Source organism: Hyla sarda, unplaced genomic scaffold, assembly GCF_029499605.1.
Source record: "Hyla sarda isolate aHylSar1 unplaced genomic scaffold, aHylSar1.hap1 scaffold_576, whole genome shotgun sequence".
NCBI classification, from domain to species: domain Eukaryota; kingdom Metazoa; phylum Chordata; class Amphibia; order Anura; family Hylidae; genus Hyla; species Hyla sarda.
Genome location: NW_026610588.1, coordinates 94,957 through 108,329, shown reverse-complemented (window position 1 = coordinate 108,329; position 13,373 = coordinate 94,957). Strand labels below are relative to the sequence as shown.

Below are 13,373 nucleotides of genomic sequence, written 5' to 3'. Positions count from 1 at the left end.
TCTTATTTTGTCAATTAGGAACATTCAGCACCCACCCGCTATCAAGGCAGCTGCCTATCATGTCATGCCCTACCTGCACAGGTGTGCTGGCTACTCAAATGATCCAATTAAGGAGGCCATTTAGTCAGCAGCAGAAGTCCTGTGCCTGGACGCTCCAACAGCGGCCAGACACAAGCAGAAGCAGAAGCAGCAGAAGCAGCAGCAGCACCACCTTTTGTTTTTTGGCTGCAGCAGCAGCAAGGCCCACAGGGCTGGCTAGCTGGCTAGCCAGCAAGCAGGTAGCAATGAAAGTAGGAATCTTTCTTTTTAACCCTGTAAGGGGGTGGTGCACTGTACCCGAAGATACTGCCATATCGGGTCAATGCATAGGGCGACGGAAGCAAGCTTCGAAATCGGCCCCCGTTCTCAAAAATCCATTTAATATATGGTCCCCAGATAGGGGACGTATCAGATATTAAACTGATAAGAACAGATTTTTTTTTTTTTTTAAGTTAGCCCTCAGAAACTCAATCAGAGTTCCAAGATCTTATTTGAACTCGATTGTTGCTCATCATCAGGTAACCCATTTTTTTATTTCTTCTTAACACTAATGACCACAAAATAAAATCAATAAAAAAGATTTAACCAGAAAAAAAAAACACACATTTACAATAACAAACAAACATTGCTTTCACCAGTAATTAATCAGAGAGACATTCCATTTCTCCAGGCATATACCATTAGGAAATCTATCATTCCACGGTTTATCGTTCCTCTTATCATCTGTCTTTTTACCGGAAGTCCCAACCAAGATGGAACTTTATAAGTGTCCAAAAATCTGTCCATATCAGCTTGAAATGAAAAATACACTTTGTCTCTAGCTTCCTCGTACCGATTTTCATATTTCGACCTTAGTTCCATTAAATCCATATCAAATGGTCTTCTTTCCTTTTTTGGCATATTTTCCAACATGCCATCCAAAACACCTCCAAATTCCATTGGTACATAAACCTCTTCTTTCTTTTTCTTTTCTTCAGCCACTTTTCTGGCTGGAACTTCCTCCAACTCAGGTTCTCCAATTTCTTCTTCTTCCCTACTCCTTTTAGCTGCTGTTTCCTTTTTCGTTGTTTGTTTCTTGGGACATACATTTACCAGGTGATCTTCCTCACCGCACAGATGACACTTCTTTTTTTTGTTGTTGTTGCAGGTGTCTGCTTCATGACCTCCCTCCTGGCACTTATAGCACCATGAGTGAGTACATAGGTCTTTCCCGTGCCCGTATTGTTTACATTTACGGCAAAATTCCTCCATCCCTGAATAGAACAAGTCACCATTGACCGATCCAATTTTGAATCGCCCAGGTGGATAAATCACTTTACCGTCAGGTTCCTTTTTAAATTTAACTTTAAATTTCCATTTTGTAGTCCATAGGCCATATTGGTTCAGGACTTTTCCCTTTGACAGAATATTGTCACAGAATCTAGAAAGAAAAGTCTCAATGTCTTTTTCCAGTATATATGGGCTATACATCCGTACCGTCAATATTTTCTCCTGGTTCGGAAAATGCGGGGTCACCTCCACACCCTCCAAAACTGGATTGGCCTTCTTTTGCTGGTACTTGCTGCAAAAAAAATTAAAGTCCTCTTCAGAAGCCAATATAACATCGTAGTGTCCATTTCTTGGGAATTCAAGCATAGACAGGATTTGTTCCTTCTTAATTTCCAGCAACTTGAATAAGATCTCCTCGACCACGAAACCTAATCCTTTTCCTCTCTTGCAGGTATCCAATAAGGAAATCCGAACTCCATTTCTGAGCTTAGCATACTCAGGGATGCCTTCTGATGATGCTCCACTTGATCCAGCCATGTCCATCAGGATAAACACCTCCCCCACTGTAAGCAGGTAGGTGGTGGTGATCGCTCCCCGTTGTCTGGGGACTAAGCCGGCTCCCTAATAGCAGCAGGGGGGTGAAGTCCCTCCGTTAAGAAGGACGATCCCCCCAGGCAAAGGAGCCGGGTACCCCAGACACCCTCTGGCCAGACCAAGTGAGCAGAACTACACTTGATCTTAGCCAAAAGGCCGAGAAGCGATAACCGTGAAAGGGGCGGGCCCAACAAGGTGCCCTTCATGGGCACTATCACTGCTTGCTGTCAGGGAGGCTGCCAGACAATTTTCCATGCACACTCTGGGCTGGGGGGCAGTCAACCACCAGTACACACAGCAGAACCTAAACCCATACCATTATTGCTAAGCAGCAAGACAGGGGCCCATTGCACTCCCACGGGGCCTTTTTAAATGCAATCCATAACCCGGATTTGCCAGGAACCCTTCTTACTCCTCCTACTTGCATGTGACACTGGGCTTAGGATCTGCATAGGAAACACACACACAAGCACACACCACACCTACCTTTGTTGCCTGCAGATGCCTCCTTGGCTGTCCCCAAACGGTATCAAACCAACACCCACGGGAAGCTGTAAGCATAGAGGACATGCCTGCACCCCATTGGACTTACCTGTGTGGGTTAAACCCGGGTTATTTGACAACCTATGGCGGTGATGGTTCTGCTCAGGCAGAGCAGTGCTGATGCTCCTCATAAAGCTGTCGCTGCTGTGAAGGTTCTAGGTGACATCACAAATCCCTATGGTTACATACACAACAAAGCTGGGTTGTTGTTGTTTACACTCTGCAAGGCCTGTGGAAGTGAGTGACATCATAGCACTGTAGTTCTGAGGGTTCTAGATGGATGCAACAATCTCCTGTTGCTTCTATGAAGGCCATAATAGACGACATCACCAAACAGCTCCATAGTCACATACACAGCAAAGGAGAGATGTTGTTTACACCTAGTGATGTCAGTGGTATTGAGTGACATCACAGCACAGTGCTAAGGCTCCTGGGCCTGGACACAGCAGCGGCTGCAATATCTCAACGGAGAATACGTTTATATATATGTGTGTGTGTGCGCGTATATATATATATATATATATATATATATATATATATATATATATATTTCTCCGCCGAAATCACTTTTAAACCCATTTCCACCTTTTTTTCCCTTCTCTTCCTCTTACTTTTTTTTCACGTTTTTTTACGTTTTTCTCCTTTTCGCCTCTTTTCTGGGCGTATTATTCTTCTTTTTCTTCTTTTTTTTCGTCTAATGCATACCCCATCAGTGCAGCAATGCTTATTCAATACCGCCAGCAGATGGAGACACTGGGGGATAATTTTCTAAGGATTTATACTGATTTTTCCTGTCTGAATTTGTCGCACAGAAAGTTGCAGGCCAAATATGTGTGACATTTCTGCGACTTTAGCTTCTAGAGCATTTTTACAACATTATACATAGGTGCTGAATACATAAAAAGCGACTGTTCAGCGACAGACAAGTCGCATCGGCTGAAAGTAGGCCAGAATGTCAGTCCATGTTGGAGCAGGTTTAGATACAGTCTAAAGTATAGATCTCAAAGTCTGTGCACAGAATTTAGCAAGGGCCTCGCACCTTCTGATGCATCAGGTAGGTGCACAATAGCATAGCCTAACCCTCTGTACTTTGGTCTATATTGATGCGGGACATAGACAGCCAGCTGATGACCAATCCATTAGTGCAATGGATGGCTGGAAGCATTTGTCTTTGCCTTTGCAATACCACAGAAGCAATGCATGGTCAATGTACAGCAATGACACACCTGTGTGAACAGCCAGGAGACCCCCCCCCCCCCCCATGTTATGTTACATAGTTACATAGTTAGTACGGTCGAAAAAAGACATATGTCCATCAAGTTCAACCAGGGAATTAAGGGGTAGGGGTGTGGCGCGATATTGGGGAAGGGATGAGATTTTATATTTCTTCATAAGCATTAATCTTATTTTGTCAATTAGGAACATTCAGCACCCACCCGCTATCAAGGCAGCTGCCTATCATGTCATGCCCTACCTGCACAGGTGTGCTGGCTACTCAAATGATCCAATTAAGGAGGCCATTTAGTCAGCAGCAGCAGAAGTCCTGTGCCTGGACGCTCCAACAGCGGCCAGACACAAGCAGAAGCAGAAGCAGCAGAAGCAGCAGCAGCACCACCTTTTGTTTTTTGGCTGCAGCAGCAGCAAGGCCCACAGGGCTGGCTAGCTGGCTAGCCAGCAAGCAGGTAGCAATGAAAGTAGGAATCTTTCTTTTTAACCCTGTAAGGGGGTGGTGCACTGTACCCGAAGATACTGCCATATCGGGTCAATGCATAGGGCGACGGAAGCAAGCTTCGAAATCGGCCCCCGTTCTCAAAAATCCATTTAATATATGGTCCCCAGATAGGGGACGTATCAGATATTAAACTGATAAGAACAGATACTACACTTGATCTTAGCCAAAAGGCCGAGAAGCGATAACCGTGAAAGGGGCGGGCCCAACAAGGTGCCCTTCATGGGCACTATCACTGCTTGCTGTCAGGGAGGCTGCCAGACAATTTTCCATGCACACTCTGGGCTGGGGGGCAGTCAACCACCAGTACACACAGCAGAACCTAAACCCATACCATTATTGCTAAGCAGCAAGACAGGGGCCCATTGCACTCCCACGGGGCCTTTTTAAATGCAATCCATAACCCGGATTTGCCAGGAACCCTTCTTACTCCTCCTACTTGCATGTGACACTGGGCTTAGGATCTGCATAGGAAACACACACACAAGCACACACCTACCTTTGTTGCCTGCAGATGCCTCCTTGGCTGTCCCCAAACGGTATCAAACCAACACCCACGGGAAGCTGTAAGCATAGAGGACATGCCTGCACCCCATTGGACTTACCTGTGTGGGTTAAACCCGGGTTATTTGACAACCTATGGCGGTGATGGTTCTGCTCAGGCAGAGCAGTGCTGATGCTCCTCATAAAGCTGTCGCTGCTGTGAAGGTTCTAGGTGACATCACAAATCCCTATGGTTACATACACAACAAAGCTGGTTTGTTGTTGTTTACACTCTGCAAGGCCTGTGGAAGTGAGTGACATCATAGCACTGTAGTTCTGAGGGTTCTAGATGGATGCAACAATCTCCTGTTGCTTCTATGAAGGCCATAATAGACGACATCACCAAACAGCTCCATAGTCACATACACAGCAAAGGAGAGATGTTGTTTACACCTAGTGATGTCAGTGGTATTGAGTGACATCACAGCACAGTGCTAAGGCTCCTGGGCCTGGACACAGCAGCGGCTGCAATATCTCAACGGAGAATACGTTTATATATATGTGTGTGTGTGCGCGTATATATATATATATATATATATATATATATTTCTCCGCCGAAATCACTTTTAAACCCATTTCCACCTTTTTTTCCCTTCTCTTCCTCTTACTTTTTTTTCACGTTTTTTTACGTTTTTCTCCTTTTCGCCTCTTTTCTGGGCGTATTATTCTTCTTTTTCTTCTTTTTTTTCGTCTAATGCATACCCCATCAGTGCAGCAATGCTTATTCAATACCGCCAGCAGATGGAGACACTGGGGGATAATTTTCTAAGGATTTATACTGATTTTTCCTGTCTGAATTTGTCGCACAGAAAGTTGCAGGCCAAATATGTGTGACATTTCTGCGACTTTAGCTTCTAGAGCATTTTTACAACATTATACATAGGTGCTGAATACATAAAAAGCGACTGTTCAGCGACAGACAAGTCGCATCGGCTGAAAGTAGGCCAGAATGTCAGTCCATGTTGGAGCAGGTTTAGATACAGTCTAAAGTATAGATCTCAAAGTCTGTGCACAGAATTTAGCAAGGGCCTCGCACCTTCTGATGCATCAGGTAGGTGCACAATAGCATAGCCTAACCCTCTGTACTTTGGTCTATATTGATGCGGGACATAGACAGCCAGCTGATGACCAATCCATTAGTGCAATGGATGGCTGGAAGCATTTGTCTTTGCCTTTGCAATACCACAGAAGCAATGCATGGTCAATGTACAGCAATGACACACCTGTGTGAACAGCCAGGAGACCCCCCCCCCCCATGTTATGTTACATAGTTACATAGTTAGTACGGTCGAAAAAAGACATATGTCCATCAAGTTCAACCAGGGAATTAAGGGGTAGGGGTGTGGCGCGATATTGGGGAAGGGATGAGATTTTATATTTCTTCATAAGCATTAATCTTATTTTGTCAATTAGGAACATTCAGCACCCACCCGCTATCAAGGCAGCTGCCTATCATGTCATGCCCTACCTGCACAGGTGTGCTGGCTACTCAAATGATCCAATTAAGGAGGCCATTTAGTCAGCAGCAGCAGAAGTCCTGTGCCTGGACGCTCAACAGCGGCCATACACAAGCAGAAGCAGAAGCAGCAGAAGCAGCAGCAGAAGCAGCAGCAGCACCACCTTTTGTTTTTTGGCTGCAGCAGCAGCAAGGCCCACAGGGCTGGCTAGCTGGCTAGCCAGCAAGCAGGTAGCAATGGAAGTAGGAATCTTTCTTTTTAACCCTGTAAGGGGGTGGTGCACTGTACCCGAAGATACTGCCATATCGGGTCAATGCATAGGGCGACGGAAGCAAGCTTCGAAATCGGCCCCCGTTCTCAAAAATCCATTTAATATATGGTCCCCAGATAGGGGACGTATCAGATATTAAACTGATAAGAACAGATACTACACTTGATCTTAGCCAAAAGGCCGAGAAGCGATAACCGTGAAAGGGGCGGGCCCAACAAGGTGCCCTTCATGGGCACTATCACTGCTTGCTGTCAGGGAGGCTGCCAGACAATTTTCCATGCACACTCTGGGCTGGGGGGCAGTCAACCACCAGTACACACAGCAGAACCTAAACCCATACCATTATTGCTAAGCAGCAAGACAGGGGCCCATTGCACTCCCACGGGGCCTTTTTAAATGCAATCCATAACCCGGATTTGCCAGGAACCCTTCTTACTCCTCCTACTTGCATGTGACACTGGGCTTAGGATCTGCATAGGAAACACACACACAAGCACACACCTACCTTTGTTGCCTGCAGATGCCTCCTTGGCTGTCCCCAAACGGTATCAAACCAACACCCACGGGAAGCTGTAAGCATAGAGGACATGCCTGCACCCCATTGGACTTACCTGTGTGGGTTAAACCCGGGTTATTTGACAACCTATGGCGGTGATGGTTCTGCTCAGGCAGAGCAGTGCTGATGCTCCTCATAAAGCTGTCGCTGCTGTGAAGGTTCTAGGTGACATCACAAATCCCTATGGTTACATACACAACAAAGCTGGGTTGTTGTTGTTTACACTCTGCAAGGCCTGTGGAAGTGAGTGACATCATAGCACTGTAGTTCTGAGGGTTCTAGATGGATGCAACAATTGGGGATTTTCCTAGTATTATGACGGAAAATATGGATTTTATAAAAGACAGGAGGCGAGCATTATATGCATTGTTCTTCTTTACTGCAGACATATAGCAGCCCATAAACAGTTAAATTCCACAAGAAAAAACTTTACACACAATGTGAAACGTACAGGTGTGACCACCTAACTTGCTAGATAAATGTAACCAATGAGAATACAGGATCCCATATATAAGGTTCAGGTAAAGCATATTCTTCCTCTTCTTTGTGCGGATAGATAAGTTCAACATAAAGTCCAATAAGTAAGGTCCAACTGAAAAATTTTCTGTAACTTCGAAAAACTGTAGAATGACTGAATAGGGTTGTATACAATTTGGACTCCTTCAATGATGTAATTGGAGGAAAACTTGAGAGAGGAAAGAGGTCATCATCCAAAAGAATATAAATTGAAGAACGTAGGTCGACATCCCTGGTTGATTAATAAGCTGAAATATATCAAAATATAATAGTTAGAAGGGTGGTAGAGGGAGGGATAATGCTCGCCTCCTGTCTTTTATAAAATCCATATTTTCCGTCATAATACTAGGAAAATCCCCAATTTTATAACAAGACAGGAGGCTCGCATTATATGCATGTTTAAAGTTATCGAATTATATTCAACAAACAAAAAATAATAATCAATTATAGTAATGACATAGATATATGGGAATCAGGTCTATAATAAAAGGTTTTAAAAGTTGAATCTGAAGACCAATTAGCTGCCTTCAGAAGGTCTGATAAAGAGCCACCTGTTTGAATTATTTTAGTGGATACTGCTCCTCTAACAGAATGAGCCCCAAATACCGAAGTATCGATACCAGCCATACACATGACGTTTCTGACCCATCTAGCTAGAGTTGCAGAAGAAACAGGTAAATGAGGTTTACAGAAGGAAATGAGTAATTGAGAACAAGCAGAATGTCGAAGTGTTAAAGTTCTAGTCTCATATGCTTGAAGACATTTGACTACACAAAGTTTGTCGTTATGAGGAAAGGATGGATAAAACACCTGACGAATATTAGTTTTTGTCCTTTTATATATAAAGAAGATAACTCCTTGAGGGGAGAATTGTCTTTGAGATACATCAAGAATTCTGACATCAGAAATCCTTTTAATGGATATTAGACAGAGTAACGTAGTTAATTTAAAAGACAGAAGTTTTAACGAAAGAGTATCATTATCTTGCCACGAATTAAATAATTCTAAAATTAAATTGACATCCCAAGTAGATTGATATTTGGGAGTGGGTGGACGTTTAAAACGCATGCCTTTTAGAAGTTTACATACAATCGGATGTTTCCCAATGGGGAGAGTATTTACTGGAGAGTGATAGAAAGATATGGCTGATCGGTACAGGTTCAACGTACGATACGCTTTTCCTGAATCAAAAGAAGCCGATAGATAATTCAAGATACAGGGAATAGGTGCCGATATGGGATCCAGATCCCGTTGTAGGCACCAATCAGACCAAAGTCTCCAGGCTGATCTATAAGCGATCCTGGTGCCTGGAGCCCATGCTTCTGATAAAATGTCTCTAGTTGATTGAGAAAGTACGTACTCCGAGGGGATTGGCCTGAAATTAACCAAGCTACAAGTTGAAGTTGTTGCGACACAATCAGTGGATGTGGATTCCCTAGGGGGTCTAACAACAAATTGTTGAGATTGGGTAAGATCCTTGGATAATCTATTAACATCCCCAATATTTGGGGGAACCAAGGTTGTGATGGCCACCACGGAGTTATTAGTACTACCGAAGCTTTCTGAATTGAGATCTGGAAAAGTAACCTGGGGATCAGAATGAAGGGGGGAAACGCATATAGTCTCTGATTTGGCCAAATTTGTATGAGAGCATCTGTCCCTAATGATTCGGGATCCGGGCGCCAACTGAAGAATCTTTGAATCTGACGATTCAGTCTGGAAGCGAACAGGTCCAAGTATAGAGGACCCCACAAAAGATGAAGTTGGTGAAATATAGAAGGATCTAATCTCCAATCGCTGTAATCCTTGAGATAGCGGGAATTCCAATCGGCTATTATATTGGAAAGGCCCGGGATGTACTCTGCTTTGAGAATGATCTCCCTGTCCAAACAAAAATGCCATAGGTCTTTGGCAATGCTCGCCAACATAGGGGAATTCGTTCCTCCTAAACGATTGATATATTGGACCGCTGAAATATTGTCCATGCGTAAAAGTATACAACAATGGGTTCTGTCCCCCACAAAACTCTTGAGGGCAAAGAATCCGGCCATCAATTCCAGACAATTGATGTGGATTTGAGATTCCTGGATGGACCATTTGCCACCCGTGGATAGGTGGCCACAACGAGCTCCCCATCCAGTTAGGCTTGCGTCTGATTCCAGAATTAGATCTGGCAGGGGGTTGAAAATGGTCTTCCCATTCCATTCCTGGATATGGTGCAGCCACCAAATTAACTCTTCCTTCGCTTCTGAAGATAGTTGGATCTCGTCTGAGTATCCCAAGCCTTCTCTCAAGTGCTGAATTTTTAGACGTTGAAGAGCTCGATAGTGTAACGGGGCCGGAAAGATGGCCTGAATTGATGCAGATAAGAGACCCACAATTCGAGCTATGGCTCGAAGAGAAATTAGGTTTTTGTTGAGTAATGATCGAATTTCCCTGCGAATCGTCTTCAATTTCTTCAATGGAAGGCTCAATAGAGCCGTCTGAGAATTGATCAAGAAACCCAGAAATTCCATTTCCTGAGAAGGAACAAGAATGGATTTGTCTTGGTTTATTAAGAATCCGAGATTTGATAACAGATCCAGAGTCCAATTCATATGGAGAATGGCTAATTGGTATGAACTTGCCATAATGAGAATGTCGTCCAAATAAATTATGAGACGAACACCTCTGGATCGTAATAGTGCTATTATTGGTTTCATCAATTTGGTGAAACACCAAGGGGCCGATGAAAGGCCGAAGGGAAGACAAGTGAACTGCCATTTGTTCCCTTTCCAAACAAATTGAAGAAACGGTTGGGAAATAGGATGAATTGGTACCGTGAGGTAAGCATCTTTTAGATCGACTTTTATCATCCAATCGTTTTCCCATAACATGTCTCTTAGAAGATGGATGCCCTCCATCTTGAAATGGCGATATATTACTAAATTGTTTAATGTTTTTAAATTTATTACTGGGCGATAGCCAGCATCCTTCTTTTTCACTAGAAAAAGATTGCTTACATAACCTGGAAAATTTAGGGGTACCTGAATAATGGCTTGTTTGGTCAGAAGGTCTTTTATTTCCAATTCTATAAGATTTTGATCCTCCACAGAAAAATGAATGGGAGGAGGAGGAAGAGTTTGAGATGGAATAGTAATGAATTCTATCAGATAACCCTTTGTTGTATTGATAATCCATTGGTCGGAAGATATCCTTTCCCAAAAATGGGAAAAATGTAGGAGTCTTCCGCCCACTGGGGGAAGGAAAGAAGTTGTTAATTGTGCACTTACCTGTTGGTCTGGAACGGGTGTTGAATCTTTGTCCCCTTGGTCTCCATGTTCGACCTCGATAAGGGAAAAAGGTTTGGGGTTGAGGTTGTGGTTGGGGAGGGGGGATGGAATAGGCAGCTCTGTCTGTGTAAGCGGGGCCTCTATATTGTGCTCTGAATTGAGTGTGACGGCCGGGAAAACGACCCCTGTTTCTCCCGGCCCTTCCAAAAACCCTAGTGGGAAAGACTTTTTTCAATGACACCTGGGCTTTGTCCAGTGTGGAAAATAAGCCCACGTACTTAGAAATTTCTTTGATAAAATTGTCACCGAAAAGGTGATTATCCACATCCGTGGATGTAGGAGTGGGAGCCAAATAGGTTAGCTGTGGGTCTAATTTTAATAAAATAGATCGTCTTCTCTCTATACAGAAGGCCTCATTTATGCTACCGAACAAGCAAATAGTCCTTTGTATCCATCCCCTAAGGGAGTCATTGTTAATAGGGTTGCCAGTTTTAAATGCCTTTTCGGACATTTCCATAATACGAGTCAATGGGCCCAGTAAATCTAAGAACTTATCCTGACACAGTTTAAAACTGCGGTCAATTCCTTTAATAGGATTTTTTCCCGATTTTTGTATGAATCTAGATAAAATAGGATCAATATCGGGAGTAGCTGAGGAAGCTGTGGATAAAGTGGGACGTGGGCACTCGGCCCTAAGTTTATTCCTGGCTTTATTGTCCATGTTTTTACGTAGCCAGAGACAAATAAATTTGTCTACCTCAGCAGATGGGGTCCACTCTCCGGATCTGGGGTGAACTATTTGGGAGGGATCACAGTAAGGAATGCCTTGACTATCTACCACCTTAGAACTAGAAGGTGTACTGTCATCACAATAAACATCACCCTCAATTTCAGTAGGTAAGTATGAGGGGTCATTTCCATCCGTAAAATCGGAGTCATCAACAAGTTCCCCATCATCTCGTTCTCCATTATAATATTCATAGGTTTCATCGTAAACATATTCCTCAGATATAGGTATATCAGATGTAATATTAACCCGTGTATCATTATACTCCTCCCGGGTAGAGGGTCCTGGATGTTGTGTGGTAACATCAGTATGACTGCACTTTTTAAGCAGATTATCATCATCATTTTGACCTTTTTCTTTGAAAATAGTTTTTCTATGTTTTTTAGGTAATAGGTCATCATGGGAAGAAAGTCTCTTTTTTGTATGACTATGGGAACTCAGGGATTGGTGTGCCAGTTGTGCTGAAGATTGAGATATCGCTCTGGCTACAGAGTCTGCAATGGTTTCTTGAACCGCTGCCATGGCATTATTAACGGCAGTGTGCACAGATCTAGAGACTGAATGGTCCACCAATAATTGTAGTTGGTCATTGATAATAATGTCAGAATTAGAGGACTTTTGCTGTTCAGTAGACATAGTGAAATAGTAGGGCACTTAGTATAATTATTTCCAAAATTAATATATGTTGAAATTAATATATGTGAATATCCAGGAAATAATTAATTAAATATATATAAGTAAATTGTAATACTGTAGTCCTAAAAAGGACAAGATAAGACAGAAACCCCCGAGAATAAAGTAAAAATTATTATTCTAAAGACAGTATATCACTATTGTGAGGAGAAGTGTCACAGGGAGGATTCCTGTCAGGCGAGCAGCGCGCGTCTGACAGGAACGGCTCGAGCGCAGCAAGTGAGAACCACTTGCGCCGAGTTCTCGCGAGACTTAGAAGCAGTCTCGTACAGGGGAAACTGAGGAGGTGCGCGATGTATTAATGGCCGCCGGAGAGTAGCGGGACCACAAGAGCGCACGACAAAGGTAATGTATAGTCAAATTAACCGGAAAGTTAAGATAAAGAAAATAAAAATGAATGTTTAAATCTATACCCGCAGCCGGACAAGGGATAGTAATGGCGTAAGACAGGAAAGATAGATAGACAGAGAATACAGTAGTAATGGAAGGAAAATATCTACTAGAATATATAATTGTATGTTATAAAATTGAATGTACACAGTGATACTTATCTGGCTGCAAGCAGCAAAGAAGAGGAAGAATATGCTTTACCTGAACCTTATATATGGGATCCTGTATTCTCATTGGTTACATTTATCTAGCAAGTTAGGTGGTCACACCTGTACGTTTCACATTGTGTGTAAAGTTTTTTCTTGTGGAATTTAACTGTTTATGGGCTGCTATATGTCTGCAGTAAAGAAGAACAATGCATATAATGCGAGCCTCCTGTCTTGTTATAAAATCTCCTGTTGCTTCTATGAAGGCCATAATAGACGACATCACCAAACAGCTCCATAGTCACATACACAGCAAAGGAGAGATGTTGTTTACACCTAGTGATGTCAGTGGTATTGAGTGACATCACAGCACAGTGCTAAGGCTCCTGGGCCTGGACACAGCAGCGGCTGCAATATCTCAACGGAGAATACGTTTATATATATGTGTGTGTGTGCGCGTATATATATATATATATATATATATATATATATATATATATATATTTCTCCGCCGAAATCACTTTTAAACCCATTTCCACCTTTTTTTCCCTTCTCTTCCTCTTACTTT

At 43.0% G+C, this 13,373-nt stretch overlaps 3 non-coding genes across 3 annotated transcripts; all 3 read right to left on the bottom strand.

Moving 5' to 3' along the window:
- Window positions 1–320: 320 nt before the first annotated feature.
- On the bottom strand, window positions 321–511 carry LOC130340178 (U2 spliceosomal RNA). The gene has a single exon (XR_008880358.1). It is a non-coding gene; the product is annotated as a U2 spliceosomal RNA (small nuclear RNA).
- A 3,658-nt stretch (window positions 512–4,169) lies between these two features.
- Window positions 4,170–4,360, bottom strand: LOC130340223 (U2 spliceosomal RNA). The gene has a single exon (XR_008880389.1). It is a non-coding gene; the product is annotated as a U2 spliceosomal RNA (small nuclear RNA).
- A 2,086-nt stretch (window positions 4,361–6,446) lies between these two features.
- Window positions 6,447–6,637, bottom strand: LOC130340222 (U2 spliceosomal RNA). Its single transcript, XR_008880388.1, has one exon. It is a non-coding gene; the product is annotated as a U2 spliceosomal RNA (small nuclear RNA).
- Window positions 6,638–13,373: the final 6,736 nt, after the last annotated feature.